Below are 18,096 nucleotides of genomic sequence, written 5' to 3' on the forward strand. Positions count from 1 at the left end.
CTACGTGCCACTTCCCAAGTGGAAAAAGATGAATTGCTTTTAATTCCCACCATAACCTCCCCTTCGAGCCTGCACCTCTAACCACTATAAAAGCCAGACACTCCCCACCACTCTGCACATTTCAACCCCCCCCCCAAATTTCACACGCAAAAGAACCCTCTTCTCTATTTTCTTTCTCTTTTCTTCTACTTGATTAGGGACAATCAAGTCATAAGTTTGGTGTTGTAGAGCAAACCCTTGCTTTGCTCCCTAGATGCTTCTTTAGTACTGTTGGATGCATTTTGCAATCCATTCAGACTCTGAGAAATCAAATTTACTTGTTGAGTCAACATTTTGTTCTGAGCCAATATGGCATTCAAAGCATCAATTTCAAGAACTCCCTTTCGATGAGGCGTCCTATTACTCACAGGATTCCTTTCAGAAGTGTACATGAACTGGTTATTTGCAACCATGTGAATGAGTTCCTGAGCATCTGCAGGCGTTTTCTTTAGGTGAATAGATCCACTTGCAGAATGGTCCTATGACATCTTAGACAATTCAGACAGACCATCATAGAATATATCCGGATGCTCCATTCTGAAAGCATGTCAGAAGGACACTTTTTGGATAGTTGCTTGAATCTTTTCCAAGCTTCATAGAGGGATTCACCTTCTTTCTGTCTGAAGGTTTGAACATCCACTCTAAGCTTGCTCAGCTTTTGAGGAGGAAAGAACTTGGCTAAGAAAGCCGTGACCAGCTTATCCAAAAGTTTAGGCTATCTTTAGGTTGAGAGTCCAACCATATTCTAGCTCTGTCTCTTACAGCAAAAGGGAAAAGCATAAGCCTGTAGACCTTGGGATCAACCCCATTGGTCTTAACAGTATCACAGATCTGCAAGAATTCAGTTAAGAACTGAAAAGGATCTTCTGATGGAAGTCCATAAAACTTGCAATTTTGTTGCATAAGAGAAACTAATTGAGGCTTTAGCTCAAAATTGTTTGCTCCAATGGCAAGGATTGATATGCTTCTTCCATGGAAGTTGGAATTTGGTGTAGTAAAGTTACCAAGCATCTTCCTTGCATTGTTGTTGGGTTCGGCCATGTCTCTTTCTTTCTCAAGATTCTCTGTAAGGTTTTCTCTAGATTGTTGTGCTTTAGCTTCTCTTAGCTTCTTCTTCAGAGTCCTTTCAGGTTCAGGATCTGCTTCAACAAGAATGTCCTTGTCTTTGCTCCTACTCATATGAAAAAGAAGAGAACAGAAAATAATAGGGATCCTCTTTACCCAGATATAGAGGTTCCTTTATGTGAGTAGAAGAGAAGAAGAATAAGAATGAGAAGAGAAAAATTTGAACACAGAGAGGAAAAGAGGGTTCAAATTTTAAAATGAAGAGAAGTGTTAGTGGTGGACGAAATTGTGATCACTTGTATGTATTTATAAAAGATGTATACTCTGAGGGCATTGTTTATTTTCTTCACAATCTCGTTCAACTAACCAGCAAGTGTACTGGGTCGTCCAAGTAATAACCTTACGTGAGTAAGGGTCGAATCCACAGAGATTGTTGGTATGAAGCAAGCTATGGTCACCTTGTAAATCTCAGTCAGGCAGAAGAAAGAGGAATTGTAATTATAATAAATAAAAAGGAATAATAAAAGGGATAGAACACTTATGCAGATTCATTGGTGGGAATTTCAGATAAGCGGATGGAGATGCTGTAGAGCCCAAGGACGCCTGCTCTCCTACTCCTTCTACTCAATCCTTCTTACTCCTTTCCATGGCAAGCTTTGTATAGGGGTTCACCATCAACTGTGGCTACTTTCATTCCTCACGGGGAAATAACCTGTGCGGCTGTCACTCGCACAGCTAACCAGTCTGGAGGCATCACCCATGGCTGATGGCTACATCCCATCCTCGCAGTGAAAACTATGCAACGCACTCTGTCACAGTACGGCTAATCACCGGTTGGTTCCCACTCCTACTGGAATAGAATCCCTCTTTTGCGTCTGTCACCAACGCCCAGCAGGTTAAAGTTTGAAGCACGTCACGGTCATTCATGATCGGAATCCTACTCGGAACACCACAGACAAGGTTGGACTTTCCGGACTCCCAGGATCCTACTCGGAACACCACAGACAAGGTTGGACTTTCCGGATCCAGATGAATGCCGCCAACTATCTAACTTATACCACGAAGATTCTGTTGGGGAATCTAAGAGATACGCATTCAAGCTCTGTTGCATGTAGAACGGACATGGTTGTCAATCACGCGCATTCATAAGTGAGAATGATAATGAGGGTAATCTGACTCATCACATTCATCATGTTCTTGGGTACGAATGAATATCTTGGAATAAGAATAAGAGAGAATTGAATAAAAGATAATAGAATTGCATTAATACTTGAGGTACAGCAGAGCTCCACACCCTTAATCTATGGTGTGCAGAAACTCCACCGTTGAAAATACATAAGCAAAGAGTTCAGGCATGGCCGAATGGCCAGCCCTCTCTAACGTGATCACAGGATCAAAATACAATCCAGGATGTCTAATACAATAGATAAATGTCCTATATATACTAGACTAGCTACTAGGGTTTACATGAGTAAGTAATTGATGCATAAATCCACTTCCGGGGCCCACTTGGTGTGTGCTTGGGCTGAGCTTGATGAATTCACGTGCTAAGGCATATCTTGGCGTTGAACTCTGAGTTATGACGTGTTTTGGGCGTTCAACTCCGGATCATGACGTTTTTCTGGCGTTTAACTCCAGACAGCAGCATGAACTTGGCGTTCAACGCCAAGTTACGTCGTCATTCTTCGAATAAAGTATGGACTATTATATATTGCTGGAAAGCCCTGGATGTCTACTTTCCAACGCCGTTGAGAGCGCGCCAATTGGAGTTCTGTAGCTCCAGAAAATCCATTTCGAGTGCAGGGAGGTCAGATTCCAACAGCATCAGCAGTCCTTTTGTCAGCCTTCTTCAGAGTTTTGCTCAAATCCCTCAATTTCAGTCAGAATTTACCTGAAATCACAGAAAAGCACACAAACTCATAGTAAAGTCCAGAAATGTGAATTTAACATAAAAACTAATGAAAACATCCCTAAAAGTAGCTCAAACTTACTAAAAACTATATGAAAACAATGCCAAAAAGCGTATAAATTATCCGCTCATGAGTTAGTAAATGAATAAATAAATAGAAAGAGATGAGAGAGAGAATCTCGAAAATTAATTTTAAGAAAATGAAAAGGAAAATATTTTTGTTTTTACTTTAAATTAAAGTTAAAATTCGAATTTATAAAAAGGAATAAAATTAAAATTTAAAATAATTAGTTAATTAAAAAGAATTTTGAAAAAGAGGGAATTGATTTTCGAAAATTAGAGAGAGAAAAGTAGTTAGGTGGTTTTGAAAAAGATAAGAATTTTAAAATCAAACAAAAAAATGAATTAGTTAGTTGAAAAAGATTTGAAAATCAATTTTGCAAAGATAGGAAGTTAGAAAAGATTTTGAAATTGATTTTGAAAAAGATATGATTTGAAAAAGATATGTTTGAAAAGATATGATTGAAATTTGTTTTGAAAAAAGATTTGAAAAGGAAATTAAAAAGATTTGATTTTTAAAATTAAAATTATTTACTTGACTAACAAGAAACTAAAATATGATGCTATGAATCATGATTGCCCGATCCACAGTAACTTCAGATCGGTTGCTTGTAGGGATGATGGATCTTTGGATGAACTCCAGCCATCCTCTAGCTACAGGCTTGAGGTCCAGTCTTCTTAGTTGGACTGGTTTGCCTTTGGAGTCTACTCTCCATTGGGCGCCTTCCACACAAATGTCCATTAGGACTTGGTCCAACCTTTGGTTGAAGTTGACCCTCCTTGTGTAGGGGCGTTCATCACCTTGCATCATGGGTAGATGAAACGCCAACCTCACATTTTCCGGACTGAAATCTAAGTATTTCCCCTGAACCATTGTGAGATAGTTCTTTGGATTCGGGTTCATACTTTGATCATGGTTCCTAGTGATCCATGCATTAGCATAGAACTCTTGAACCATCAATAATCCGACTTGTTGCATGGGGTTGGTTATGACTTCCCACCCTCTTCTTTCGATCTCATGTCGGATTTCCGGATACTCATTCTTTTTGAGCTTGAAGGGGACCTCAGGGATCACCTTCTTCTTTGCCACAACATCATAGAAGTGGTCTTGGTGGCTCTTGGAGATGAATCTCTCCTTTTCCCATGATTCGGAAGTGGAAGCTTTTGCCTTCCCTTTTCCTTTTCTTGAGGAAACTCCGGTCTTGGGTGCCATTGATGGTGAATGAAAAATAAAAAGCTAGGCTTTTTACCACACCAAACTTAAAATTTGCTCGTCCTCGAGCAAAAAAGAAAAGAAGAGTAGAAGAAGAAGAAGAGAATTTGGGTAGAGAAGGAGAAGAGGGGTTCGGCTATATGAGAGAAGAAGGGGTTATGTTGTGTGAAAATGAAGACGAAAAGGGAGGTATTTATAGGGAGGGGGGAGGGTTAGGTTTCGGCCATTTTGGGTGGGAATGGGTGGGAAATTGAATTTGAATGTAATGGGGGTAGGTGGGGTTTATGGGGAAGAGGAGGTTGATGTGAATGGTGCATGGGGTAATTGGGAAGAGAAATTGATGTGATTGGTGAAGGTTTTTGGGAAGGGTGACATTGAGAATGAGATTTGGATTAGGAGAGTGTGAATAGGATTAAAAGAAAAGGTAGGTGGGGATCCTGTGGGGTCCACAGGTCCTGAGGTGGGGATCCTGTGGGGTCCACAGGTCCTGAGGTGAAAAGAAATACCATTCCTTCACCCTATAGGCGTGTAAATTGCCTTCATGCACCATTCTGGCGTTCAAACGCCCATTGGTGCATGTTCTGGGCGTTAAACGCCCATGTGATGCTTGATTCTGGCGTTGAACGCCAGTTTCAAGCTTGTTTCTGGCGTTCAGCGCCAGATTGTCCTCTGCGTGCGCATCCTGGCGTTAAACGCCAGGATGTAGCTTGTTTTGGGCGTTCAGCGCCAGGAAGATGCTCTGTTCTGGCGTTGAACGCCCGCCAGATGCATCTTCTGGGCGTTGAACGCCGGCCCGCGCGTCCTCCAGGGTGAAAAATTTTTTTCTTCTGTTTTTGACTCTGTTTTTAATTTTTTTGATTTTTTTCGTGACTCCTCATGATCATGTACCTAATTAAACATAAAAATAACAAAGAAACAAAATAAAATAAAATTAGATAAATAAAATTGGGTTGCCTCCCAACAAGCGCTTCTTTAATGTCAATAGCTTGACAGTGGCTCTCATGGAGCCACAGAGCAATCAAGTCAATGTTGTCTAGTCCCAACACCAAACTTAGAGTTTGGATATGGGGTTTGAACACCAAACTTAGAGTTTGGTTGTGGCTTCACAACACCAAACTTAGAGTTTGACTGTGTGGGCTCTTCTTGACCTTGAACTGAGAGAAGCTCTTCATGCTTACTCTCTTTTGTCACAGAGGGATTGCCATGTGCTTGAAACACAAGGTATTCTCCATTTAATTGAAGGACTAACTCTCCTCTGTTGACATCTATCACAGCTTCTGCTGTGGCTAGGAAAGGTCTTCCTAGGATGATGCATTCATCATCTTCCTTCCTAGTATCTAGGATTAGGAAATCAGCAGGGATGTAAAAGTCTTCAACTTTTACTAGCACGTCCTCTACTATCCCATGAGCTTCTCTCATGGATTTATCTGCCAATTGTAATGAGAACAAGGCAGGTTGTACCTCAATGATTCTTAGCTTCTCCATTACAGAGAGTGGCATAAGGTTTATCCCTGACCCAAGATCACATAGAGCTTTCTCAAAGCTCATGGTGCCAATGGTGCAAGGTATTAAGAACTTGCCAGGATCTTGTTTCTTTTGAGGTAGAGTTTCCTGAATCCAAGTTTCTAATTCATTAATGAGCACGGGAGGTTTACTTTCCAAAGTCACATTACCAAACAGCTTGGCATTCAGTTTCATGATAGCTCCTAGATATTGAGCAACTTGCTCACTAGTCACATCTTCATCCTCTTCAGAGGATGAATAATTGTCAGAGCTCATGAATGGCAGAAGGAGATTGAATGGAATCTCTATGGTCTCTGCATGAGCCTCAGATTCCTCAGGATACTTATTAGGAAGCTCCTTCTTGCTTGGAGGACGTCCCAGGAGTTCTTTCTCACTAGGATTTTCGTCCTCCTCCTCCTTTGTGCTTTCGGCCATGTTGACTAAGTCAATGGCTTTGCACTCTCCTTTTGGATTCTCTTCTGTATTACTTGGGAGAATACTGGGAGGAGTTTCAATAACTTTCTTACTCAGCTGGCCTACTTGTGCCTCCAAATTTCTAATGGAGGATCTTGTTTCATTCATGAAACTGAAGGTGGCCTTTGACAGATCAGAGACTATATTAGCTAAATTAGAATTATTTTGTTCAGAATTCTCTGTCTGTTGCTGAGAAGATGATGGATATGGCTTACTATTATTCAGCCTATTGCGTCCACCATTGTTAAAACCTTGTTGAGGTTTTTGTTGATCCTTCCAGGAGAAATTTGGATGATTTCTCCATGATGGGTTATAGGTATTTCCATATGGTTCACCCAGATAATTAACCTCTGCCATGGCAGGGTTCTCAGGATCATAAGCTTCTTCAGAAGCTACCTCTCTAGTACTGTTGGATGCATGTTGCAATCCATTCAGATTTTGAGAGATCATGTTGACCTGTTGAGTCAACACTTTGTTCTGAGCCATTATGGCATTCAGAGTATCAATTTCAAGAACTCCCTTCTTCTGAGGGACCCCAGTATTCACGGAATTCCTCTCAGAGGTATACATGAACTGGTTGTTTGCAACCATGTCAATGAGTTCTTGAGCCTCTTCAGGCGTTTTCTTCAGGTGAATAGATCCACCTGCAGAATGGTCCAGTGACATTTTCGAAAATTCAGAGAGACCATAATAGAATATATCTAATAGGGTCCATTCTGAAAACATGTCAGATGGACATCTCTTGGTCAGCTGCTTGTATCTTTCCCAAGCTTCATAGAGGGATTCACCATCTTTTTGTTTGAAAGTTTGAACATCCACTCTCAGCTTGCTCAGCTTTTGAGGAGGAAAGAATTTATCCAAGAAGGCAGTGACCAGCTTATCCCAGGAGTCCAGGCTATCCTTAGGTTGTGAATCCAACCATATTCTAGCTCTGTCTCTTACAGCAAAAGGGAAAAGCATGAGTCTGTAGACTTCAGGATTAACTCCATTCGTCTTTACAGTATCACAGACTTGCAAGAATTCAGTTAAGAACTGATAAGGATCTTCAGATGGAAGTCCATAAAACTTGCAGTTTTGTTGCATTAAAGCAACTAGTTGAGGCTTAAGCTCAAAGTTATTGGCTCCAATGGCAGGAATGGAGATGCTTCTTCCATCAAACTTGGATGTTGGCTTTGTGAAGTCACCAAGCATTCTCCTTGCATTATTATCATTATTATTTGCGTCTGCCATGTTCTTCTCCTGTTTGAAAATTTCTGAAAGGTTATTTCTGGATTGTTGTAATTTAGCTTCTCTTAATTTTCTCTTCAGAGTCCTTTCAGGTTCTGGATCAGCTTCAACAAGAGTGCCTTTGTCCTTGTTCCTGCTCATAAGAAAGAGAAGAAAATAAGAAAAGAAAAAGGAATCCTCTATGTCACAGTATAGAGATTCCCTTATGTTAGTAGAAGAAGAAAGGGGTAGAAGAAAGAAGAAGAGGATTCGAATTTTTTTGGATGAAGAGAGGTGAAGAGAAGTGTTAGTAATTAAATAATTAAATAGAAGAAGATAAGAGAAGAGAGAGAAGAATTCGAAAATAATTTTTGAAAAAGAAGTTAGTAATTTCGAAAATTAAAGATGAGATGAGATTAAAATTAAAATTTAAAAAAAAAAGAATTTTTTGAAAAAGAGAGGGAGAATTTTCGAAAATTAGAGAAGGATAGGTAGTTAGGTGGTTTTGAAAAAGATAAGAAACAAACAAAAAGTTAGTTAATTGATTGAAAAAAGATTTGAAATCAAATTTTGAAAAAGATAAGAAGATAAGAAGTTAGATAAGATATTTTGAAATCAAATTTTGAAAAAGATAAGACAAAAGATAAAAAGATATATTTGAAAAAGATATTTGAAAAAAAAAAGATTTAATTTTAAAAATTACTTAACTAACAAGAAACTACAAGATAAGATTCTAGAATTTAAAGATTGAACCTTTCTTAACAAGAAAGTAACAAACTTCAAATTTTTGAACCAATCACATTAATTGTTAGCTAATTTTCGAAAATTTGATAAAAAGATAAGAAAAAGATTTTGAAAATATTTTGAAAAATATTTTTGAAATTTTCGAAAATGCTAAAAAAATGAAAAAGATATGATTTTTGAAAAAGATTTTGAAAAGATAAGATTTTTAAAATTGAAATTTTGACTTGACTTGTAAGAAACAACTAATTTTTAAAAATTTTTGACCAAGTCAACCCAAAATTTCGAAATTTTAGAGGAAAATAAGGAAAAGATATTTTTGATTTTTAAATATTGAATGAAAAACACAAAAATGACCCAAAACATGAAAATTTTGGATCAAGACACAAGATGCATGCAAGAATGCTATGAATGTCAAGATGAACACCAAGAACACTATGAAGATCATGATGAACATCAAGAACATAATTTTGAAAAATTTTTGATGCAAAGAAAACATGCAAGACACCAAACTTAGAAATCTTTAATGCATGAAAATTATGAATGCAAAAATGCACATGAAAAACAACAAAAGACACAAAACAAGAAATCATCAAGATCAAACAAGAGGACTTGTCAAGAACAACTTGAAGATCATGAAGAACACTATGAATGCATGAATTTTCGAAAACAATGCAAGAAAAATTTTAAAAGCATGCAATTGACACCAAACTTAAAAATTAACACAAGACTCAAACAAGAAACACAAAATATTTTTGATTTTTATGATTTTCTAATTTTTTTGTATTTTTATTGATTTTTTTCGAAAAACATTTTTGGAAAAACGAAAAATAAAAGAAAAATTTTGAAAAAGATTTTTGAAAAGAAAATTACCTAATCTGAGCAACAAGATGAACCGTCAGTTGTCCATACTCGAACAATCCCCGGCAACGGCGCCAAAAACTTGGTGGACGAAATTGTGATCACTTGTATGTATTTATAAAAGATGTATACTCTGAGGGCATTGTTTATTTTCTTCACAATCTCGTTCAACTAACCAGCAAGTGTACTGGGTCGTCCAAGTAATAACCTTACGTGAGTAAGGGTCGAATCCACAGAGATTGTTGGTATGAAGCAAGCTATGGTCACCTTGTAAATCTCAGTCAGGCAGAAGAAAGAGGAATTGTAATTATAATAAATAAAAAGGAATAATAAAAGGGATAGAACACTTATGCAGATTCATTGGTGGGAATTTCAGATAAGCGGATGGAGATGCTGTAGAGCCCAAGGACGCCTGCTCTCCTACTCCTTCTACTCAATCCTTCTTACTCCTTTCCATGGCAAGCTTTGTATAGGGGTTCACCATCAACTGTGGCTACTTTCATTCCTCACGGGGAAAATAACCTGTGCGGCTGTCACTCGCACAGCTAACCAGTCTGGAGGCATCACCCATGGCTGATGGCTACATCCCATCCTCGCAGTGAAAACTATGCAACGCACTCTGTCACAGTACGGCTAATCACCGGTTGGTTCCCGCTCCTACTGGAATAGAATCCCTCTTTTGCGTCTGTCACCAACGCCCAGCAGGTTAAAGTTTGAAGCACGTCACGGTCATTCATGATCGGAATCCTACTCGGAACACCACAGACAAGGTTGGACTTTCCGGACTCCCAGGATCCTACTCGGAACACCACAGACAAGGTTGGACTTTCCGGATCCAGATGAATGCCGCCAACTATCTAACTTATACCACGAAGATTCTGTTGGGGAATCTAAGAGATACGCATTCAAGCTCTGTTGCATGTAGAACGGACATGGTTGTCAATCACGCGCATTCATAAGTGAGAATGATAATGAGGGTAATCTGACTCATCACATTCATCATGTTCTTGGGTACGAATGAATATCTTGGAATAAGAATAAGAGAGAATTGAATAAAAGATAATAGAATTGCATTAATACTTGAGGTACAGCAGAGCTCCACACCCTTAATCTATGGTGTGCAGAAACTCCACCGTTGAAAATACATAAGCAAAGAGTTCAGGCATGGCCGAATGGCCAGCCCTCTCTAACGTGATCACAGGATCAAAATACAATCCAGGATGTCTAATACAATAGATAAATGTCCTATATATACTAGACTAGCTACTAGGGTTTACATGAGTAAGTAATTGATGCATAAATCCACTTCCGGGGCCCACTTGGTGTGTGCTTGGGCTGAGCTTGATGAATTCACGTGCTAAGGCATATCTTGGCGTTGAACTCTGAGTTATGACGTGTTTTGGGCGTTCAACTCCGGATCATGACGTTTTTCTGGCGTTTAACTCCAGACAGCAGCATGAACTTGGCGTTCAACGCCAAGTTACGTCGTCATTCTTCGAATAAAGTATGGACTATTATATATTGCTGGAAAGCCCTGGATGTCTACTTTCCAACGCCGTTGAGAGCGCGCCAATTGGAGTTCTGTAGCTCCAGAAAATCCATTTCGAGTGCAGGGAGGTCAGATTCCAACAGCATCAGCAGTCCTTTTGTCAGCCTTCTTCAGAGTTTTGCTCAAATCCCTCAATTTCAGTCAGAATTTACCTGAAATCACAGAAAAGCACACAAACTCATAGTAAAGTCCAGAAATGTGAATTTAACATAAAAACTAATGAAAACATCCCTAAAAGTAGCTCAAACTTACTAAAAACTATATGAAAACAATGCCAAAAAGCGTATAAATTATCCGCTCATGAGTTAGTAAATGAATAAATAAATAGAAAGAGATGAGAGAGAGAATCTCGAAAATTAATTTTAAGAAAATGAAAAGGAAAATATTTTTGTTTTTACTTTAAATTAAAGTTAAAATTCGAATTTATAAAAAGGAATAAAATTAAAATTTAAAATAATTAGTTAATTAAAAAGAATTTTGAAAAAGAGGGAATTGATTTTCGAAAATTAGAGAGAGAAAAGTAGTTAGGTGGTTTTGAAAAAGATAAGAATTTTAAAATCAAACAAAAAAATGAATTAGTTAGTTGAAAAAGATTTGAAAATCAATTTTGCAAAGATAGGAAGTTAGAAAAGATTTTGAAATTGATTTTGAAAAAGATATGATTTGAAAAAGATATGTTTGAAAAGATATGATTGAAATTTGTTTTGAAAAAAGATTTGAAAAGGAAATTAAAAAGATTTGATTTTTAAAATTAAAATTATTTACTTGACTAACAAGAAACTAAAATATATGATTTTAGAATTTAAAGATTGAACATTTCTTAACAAGAAAGTAACATATTTCAAATTTTTGAATCAATCACATTAATTGATAGTAAAGTTTTCGAAAATTTGAAATGAAATTAAGAAAAAAATTTTGAAAAACATTTTTTAAAATTTTCGAAAATATTAAGAAAAATGAAAAAGATTTGACTTGACTAACAAGAAACAACTTATTTTAAAAATTTTTGACTAAGTCAACCCAAAGATTTCAAAATTTATGAGAGAAATAAGGAAAAGATATTTTTTTATTTTTGAATTTTAATGAGGAGAGAGAAAAACAACTAAAATGACTCAAAACATGAAAATTTTGGATCAAAACCAATGATGCATGCAAGAACACTATGAATGTAAAGATGAACACAAAGAACACTTTGAAGATCAAGATGAACATCAAGACTTATTTTTGAAAAATTTTCAAGAAAAGAAAAACATGCAAGACACCAAACTTAAAACTTGACTCTAGACTCAAACAAGAAACACAAAAATATTTTTGATTTTATGATTTTATAAATTTTTTTTGGATTTTTCGAAAATTATTTTTGAAAAACGAAAAAGAAGAAAAATTTTTGAAGGATTTTTGAAAGCTTTTTAAAAATAAAATAATGGTTAAAACAAGAAGAAAATTACCTAATTTGAGCAACAAGATGAACCGTCAGTTGTCCAAACTCAAACAATCCCCGGCAACGGCGCCAAAAACTTGTTGCACGAAAATTACAATCACACTTTGTAATTTTGTACAACTAACCAGCAAGTGCACTGGGTCGTCCAAGTAATACCTTGCGTGAGTAAGGGTCGATCCCACGGAGATTGCCGGCTTGAAGCAAGCTATGGTTATCTGATTATTCTTAGTCAAGATATCAATAGGGTTCTTAGTTTTAATTGTGAAAAATAAAAGAACATTAAATAATTACTTGTTAAGCAGTAATGGAGAATGGGTTGGAGTTTTGGAGATGCTTTGTCTTCTGAATTTCTGCTTTCCTACTATCTTCTTCTTCACGCACGTAAGTCTCCTTCCATGGCAAGCTGTATGTTGGTGGATCACCGTTGTCAATGGCTACCAGCCGTCCTCTCAATGAAAAGGGTCCATGTAAATGGCTAATCATCTGTTGGTTCTCACTTGTGTTGGAATAGGATCCAGTAATCCTTTTGCGTCTGTCACTACGCCCAACGTTCGTGAGTTTGAAGCTCATCACAGACATCCCCTCTCAGATCCTACTCGGAATACCACAGACAAGATTTAGACTTTCTGGATCTCAGGAATGCTGCCAATTGGTTCTAGCTTATACCACGAAGACTCTGGACTCACGGATTGAATGCTCTGTTGTCAGGAGAGGCAGTCAAACTCGTGAACCAGAAACCTAAGAGATATACATTCAATCTAAGGTAGAACGGAAGTGGTTGTCAGGCACGCATTCATAGGTTGAGAATGGTGATGATTGTCATGGATCATCACATTCATCATGTTGAAGTGCGAACGAATATCTTAGAATATAAACAAGTGAGATTGAATAGAAAACAGAAATACTTGCATTAATTCATTAAGATGCTGCAAAGCTCCTCACCCCCAACCATGGGGTTTAGAAACTCATGCCGTCAAAGGTACAATTTCAGATGTAAAATGTCATGAGATACAAAATAAATCTCTAAAAGTAATTTTTGTACTCAACTAGTAACCTATGTTTACAAAAAATGAGTAAACTAAGATAGATAGTGCAGAAATCCACTCCTAGAGACCACTTGGTGTGTGTTGGGGCTGAGCATTGAAACTTTCACGTGCATAGACTATTCTTGGAGTCAAACGCCAGTTTGTAACCTGTTTTTGGTATTTAACTCTGGTTTGTAACTTGTTTCTGGCGTTTCACTACAAGATTTCTATTTAATTAGGGATTTTTTTATGGAGGTTTTTTAAAACCTGCTCAATCTATTTTATTTGTGGCATCATCTAAAACTCCCATTAATTACTGTTAGTTAAAATCTAAAAATTTTAAGTCCAAAATCGTCCAAAATCAAAATCATTGTTTATATGAGATCTGAAACCCTAGATCTATTGCCACCACATTTATCTATTCTCCATTATCACCATCAAGCTTGCTCTAGTGTTCGAGATCAAAGGGAGAGTAAGCTCGCCACTGTCGACATTCATGTTCTCGTTGTTGCCGCCATCAAGCTTCTATGTCAATGTGTTGTTTCCTTCGTCTACACGCCATAGCTTTCGAGATAAGAGAGAGTGAGTTCGTAGTCACCGTCGGAGCCTCCATCAAGCTTATCTGTCGAAGCGTTTGATTTTCTCCTTAATCACCTAAGTTCAATTTCTATTTGTTCATTTTTTTCTTTTTCATTGTTATTTATTTAACTCAGTTTGGATATTCAATTGTTTTTCACTTTTTCTCTACATTTTTCGTGCATATATAGCGTGGTTGGAATTTGTTATGAAGAAAGATCGCAGCGGTGGTAGTGCGGCAGCGGTGATAGTGCAACGGCCATGGCGGCGGTGGAGCAAAGAATGGTTCTTCATAGAGTGCAACAGGTGAAGAAGAGTAGACATGCACCGAGGTCGCAAAGCTCAACGTATCGCGGCGTCACCTTCTATCGAAGAATCGGACGATGTGAATCGCATATTTGGTTAGCAATCAATAATTCAATTATAACTTTCTTGTTGGGTTTTATTTCTCCATTTTGATCATTTTATAATTGATACTATTTTTATTTTATTTTATTATTAACTTTCTTGTTGGGTTTTATTTCTCCATTTTGATCATTTTATAATTGATACTATTTTTATTTTATTTTATTCTTCCTTTTTCCCCTGATTCAACAACTCCATGCTCTGATTCATGATTATTGATTAATTATGCTCTTGATTCAACAACAGCATGATAGATTCTTCCCTTTTCTTGGAAATTGATGCTTTTTTCAACAACAACAGCACAGATTAGAGAACCATTGGAGCAAAGCAAAGGCTGTTGATATTTGATAAGCACAACAATGACCCTCTGGTTAGTAAGTAGAACCATTTTCATTCATTTTATTTTTTCAACTCTTGTTTTCTCTATTTTATTGTATAAGTTGATTATAACATCTTTGCTCATGTCAGGATTAAAGCACTATCTAACTAACCTTGTTGTTGCAGTTTCTGAGGATGATGGTAATTCATGATGCAGTTTGTTTTAAGTTCAGTAGAAGGATTGATTAAGACACTGAAGCTTTTGTTGGCAATTGTTTGAACAGAGAATTCTAATTAATGTGCACTAGTCACTTTTAAGAGATAGTAGTTGGGAAAGCTGTTCCAGTTTGATACTGCTAACATCCAAATTTTGATTATTCATTTCTTCAAGTTCATCTGATTCCTGTTTCTTGTCAGATATAATGTGTAACAGGTACAATATGCTTGATCAAGGTTTAGTTAAGGAATCAGTGTTTTCATTTTGGCTGAACCGTAACCCAGAGGAAGAGAATGGGGGCGAACTTATTTTTGGACTACAAGGGAAAGCACACTTGTGTGCCTGTGTCAAGAAAAAGATATTGGGAGGTTTATCATTAAATATAGTCTTTTTTCTTAAAAATTACAATGCATTTTTTATTTCCCTTCTTTGTTTTACTAACTTTTATCTTTTTTTTTCTTTGCAAAAGTTTGATATGGGAGATTTACTTATTGGAGACAAAAAAACTGGTATGTGAAGACCAAAAAAATTAGTATAATTCTGCTAGTTTTTCTTATGACATGATCATAAATGGTTCATGATTTCAGTTCTAATTTACTGATCTGATCACATTGCTATCCAAGAATTTGTGCTGATAGCTGTTCAGCTATTGCAGACTTAGGGACTTCTTTGTTGGCAGGTCCAACGGTATGAATTAAATAAGTACTCTAACCATGATTGCTAGTTTGTTCTTCAATTTCTTGAAGATTGATTTTGTATAAATATGTTGTATTCTGAAGTGTTTTCCACAATCTAAATAATTTGTCTGTTTTGGCCACAGAAATTGCCGATGGAATAATGAAAAAGGGATCCGTTGTTGGAGCAGTTGACTTGCCTATGTTGTATTCATGTGCTTTGACTAAACTGCTAATAATGTTAAACTATTTCACTGTTTCAGTGTGATCCAGTTCTGTGCGACAGCATTTACCTACTATGATCAAGCAACTGCAGCACAGGAAATATTTGGCCACACCTTGGAGTCTCTGCGTGGAATTAAATATTTGTACAAGTGAGTAAAGCTGGAATTTTTTCCACTTCCCTGTGTCCTTTTAAGAGCAAATGTGGAACCTTTTAATAGTTTGCAAATATATACCGCACAGTAGGATGGTCTACTTTTTTTCTTGTACTATAACAATAACAATAACAAAGCCTTATCCTACTAGGTTTTTAATATTCACACACCTAAAATATATTGGATCAGTGTTCATAGTAAATATTTGATTCAGTGTTTACCATTTAATGGCTACATTTTGTGTTGCATCAATAACTTATATGATATTCATATTAGGAATGTTATTTTCACTATTATTGTTGAAGAGTTAATATGAATATTTACTTGTACTATTTTTTCCTTTGTCTATACTTTGCTTATATATAACCTGACAAAATGGCTGCTACATAACAGGTACAACGTATTTCAGATCGCATTTGTTGTGTTGGCTAGATTGACATTTGTGTATCATCTTATCTTTGTAAGTTTGTGACTTGAAAATCTTTCCTTCCTCTCTTTTATTCTTGTTAATATTAGTGATGCTGAATGGTTTTTGAATTTGGAAAATGTCAGGGATGGAGAAGAAGAAAGCCTAGTGGCAGGTTCCAATTGTCTTCATGAGGTAATGGTCTAAAGAGTATAGAACAGTGTCTTCCGAAGGGATCCCATTGTATAATCATTGTCACATCATATATCATTTAGAATGGTTTTAAGTATTCGGATGTGTTATGGCCTAGTTTTGTTTATGATTTATCTTGAATACTAATATAGAGTTAGGCTGAAACATAATGTTAGAAGTCTATTATATCCTGTTTTGTTTTAAATATGTTAGAAGTCTATTATAACTTTGTAGTTTATTATGTTAGAAGTACCATATATTTTTTTAAGTCTGTATTTTTGTAAGTTGTCTGGTTTTAGGCACCACTTGATAGTGGCATGTTGCTAGCTGCATATTTGCTGAAATTGAATATTTTTATTCATTGAAACATATTAAAGCTCTATTTTTGAATGATTGGAACTGATATAACTGTATTGAAGGAAATAGGCTAAAAAGAAGGCAAGTATTATGCCATAGATGTCCCATTCAAGGATGGAATAGATGACCCTAGCTTTAGTCGACTTTTCAAGACTGTATGTCCAACTCCCTCTCACTTTGTCTCTGTGCATTATTTCTTACTTGATTGCGTTTAATCTGAAACTTTGAAAATTTTTATGCTATATATCATCTCTAAAGTAGTGGAAACATATCAACCCGGTGCAATAGTTCTCCAGTGTGGAGCTTATTCAATTGTTTGAAAATATTTATTTAGAAGTTCTTTTGTACATTGTAATGGATTTTTGCATTTTTAAATGTGATGATGGCCTCAGGTTGCTTGAAATGTATTTGGATCCACAAGATGGTAAGGAGCCCATGTTTAATGCTGCTGTTCGCCTTCTCCACAATCATGGAGAATCATTGGAACCTTTGCAAGTTTTAGAGGTATTATATCATTCTATCTTCTCCTGAATACTAAAGCATTTTCAATTATACTACAATTGTGAATATTTTGCAACCTGCATCATTGGGCACAGAAGACAGATTAATATAAAGAAGCAATTAATCACTCATGAGAATTGATGGTTGTTTTCCACCCTTCCCAGCCACGTTCCTCTTCCCTATTTTCTTAGAAAGTGGCCTGAGTAACGGCATTAGGTGGCTGCACGGTATGCATATAGAAAATCAAAATTTTCAATGAAAACACAATTGAAGCCTTGAACCTGACTTGTAAGGAAGGCTTGTAAAGTACTTGATTTTCCATTTTGTACCTTATACTCAGAACATTGTATTTCTTGCTGCTTAATAAATGAGAGGTTATTAATTCTCTTTGAAATCTCATTTGATAATTGATACATCTGGAGCATTCTTCATGTTTAATTTCTAAGTTATATATATATATATATATATATATATATATATATATATATATATATATATTAAGTTGTAGATTCTATGATCATGAATGTTTGAATCAAATTCTTTTGTTCTTGGGCTGTATTACCGATCTAGATGGGGGTGTCTCTCTAAATTGTCAAGATTTAGTTTTTAAATTTTTATATTAAAAAATAAATTTTTAATTTGAGAATATGTAAATGAGATGAGATTAATGAATGATTTAAAATTAAAAATAAATAAATATTTATAGAATTTGTGGAGGTTTGAAAATCTCACAAAATAGCCAATTTTTGTTAAATTAAAAAATCAATTTGTGGGGGGTTTTAAACCGTCACAAAAGTGATTTAAAACTGCCACAAAAGTATAATATAAAACCTCCACTAAATACATACAAAACCTCCACTAAATAGATTGTGGAGGTTTTTAAAAACTCCCACAAAAGACCTCGTGGCACCTCAAATTTTGGGGATTTTGGAAACCTCCACAAACCATTTGGTGGGGGTTATAAACCTCCACAAATAGGAGAAAAAA

The 18,096-nt window shown here is 36.2% G+C and overlaps 2 long non-coding RNA genes and 2 other non-coding genes across 4 annotated transcripts; all 4 read left to right on the forward strand.

The window, feature by feature from the left end:
* The first annotated feature begins 580 nt into the window (after window positions 1-580).
* On the forward strand, window positions 581-688 carry LOC112792846 (small nucleolar RNA R71). The gene has a single exon (XR_003197568.1). It is a non-coding gene; the product is annotated as a small nucleolar RNA R71 (small nucleolar RNA).
* A 6,299-nt stretch (window positions 689-6,987) lies between these two features.
* LOC112793543 (small nucleolar RNA R71) lies at window positions 6,988-7,091 on the forward strand. The gene has a single exon (XR_003198233.1). It is a non-coding gene; the product is annotated as a small nucleolar RNA R71 (small nucleolar RNA).
* Window positions 7,092-14,767: 7,676 nt separating this feature from the next.
* LOC112770772 (uncharacterized) lies at window positions 14,768-16,114 on the forward strand. Its single transcript, XR_003186707.3, has 3 exons — window positions 14,768-14,970; window positions 15,072-15,650; window positions 16,047-16,114. It is a non-coding gene; the product is annotated as an uncharacterized lncRNA (long non-coding RNA).
* Window positions 16,115-16,213: 99 nt separating this feature from the next.
* LOC140182693 (uncharacterized) lies at window positions 16,214-17,503 on the forward strand. The gene is made up of 2 exons (XR_011878730.1): window positions 16,214-16,254; window positions 17,001-17,503. It is a non-coding gene; the product is annotated as an uncharacterized lncRNA (long non-coding RNA).
* The last annotated feature ends 593 nt before the right edge of the window (window positions 17,504-18,096 follow it).

This window comes from Arachis hypogaea, chromosome 3 (genome assembly GCF_003086295.3).
Source record: "Arachis hypogaea cultivar Tifrunner chromosome 3, arahy.Tifrunner.gnm2.J5K5, whole genome shotgun sequence".
Classification (NCBI taxonomy): Eukaryota; Viridiplantae; Streptophyta; class Magnoliopsida; order Fabales; family Fabaceae; genus Arachis; species Arachis hypogaea.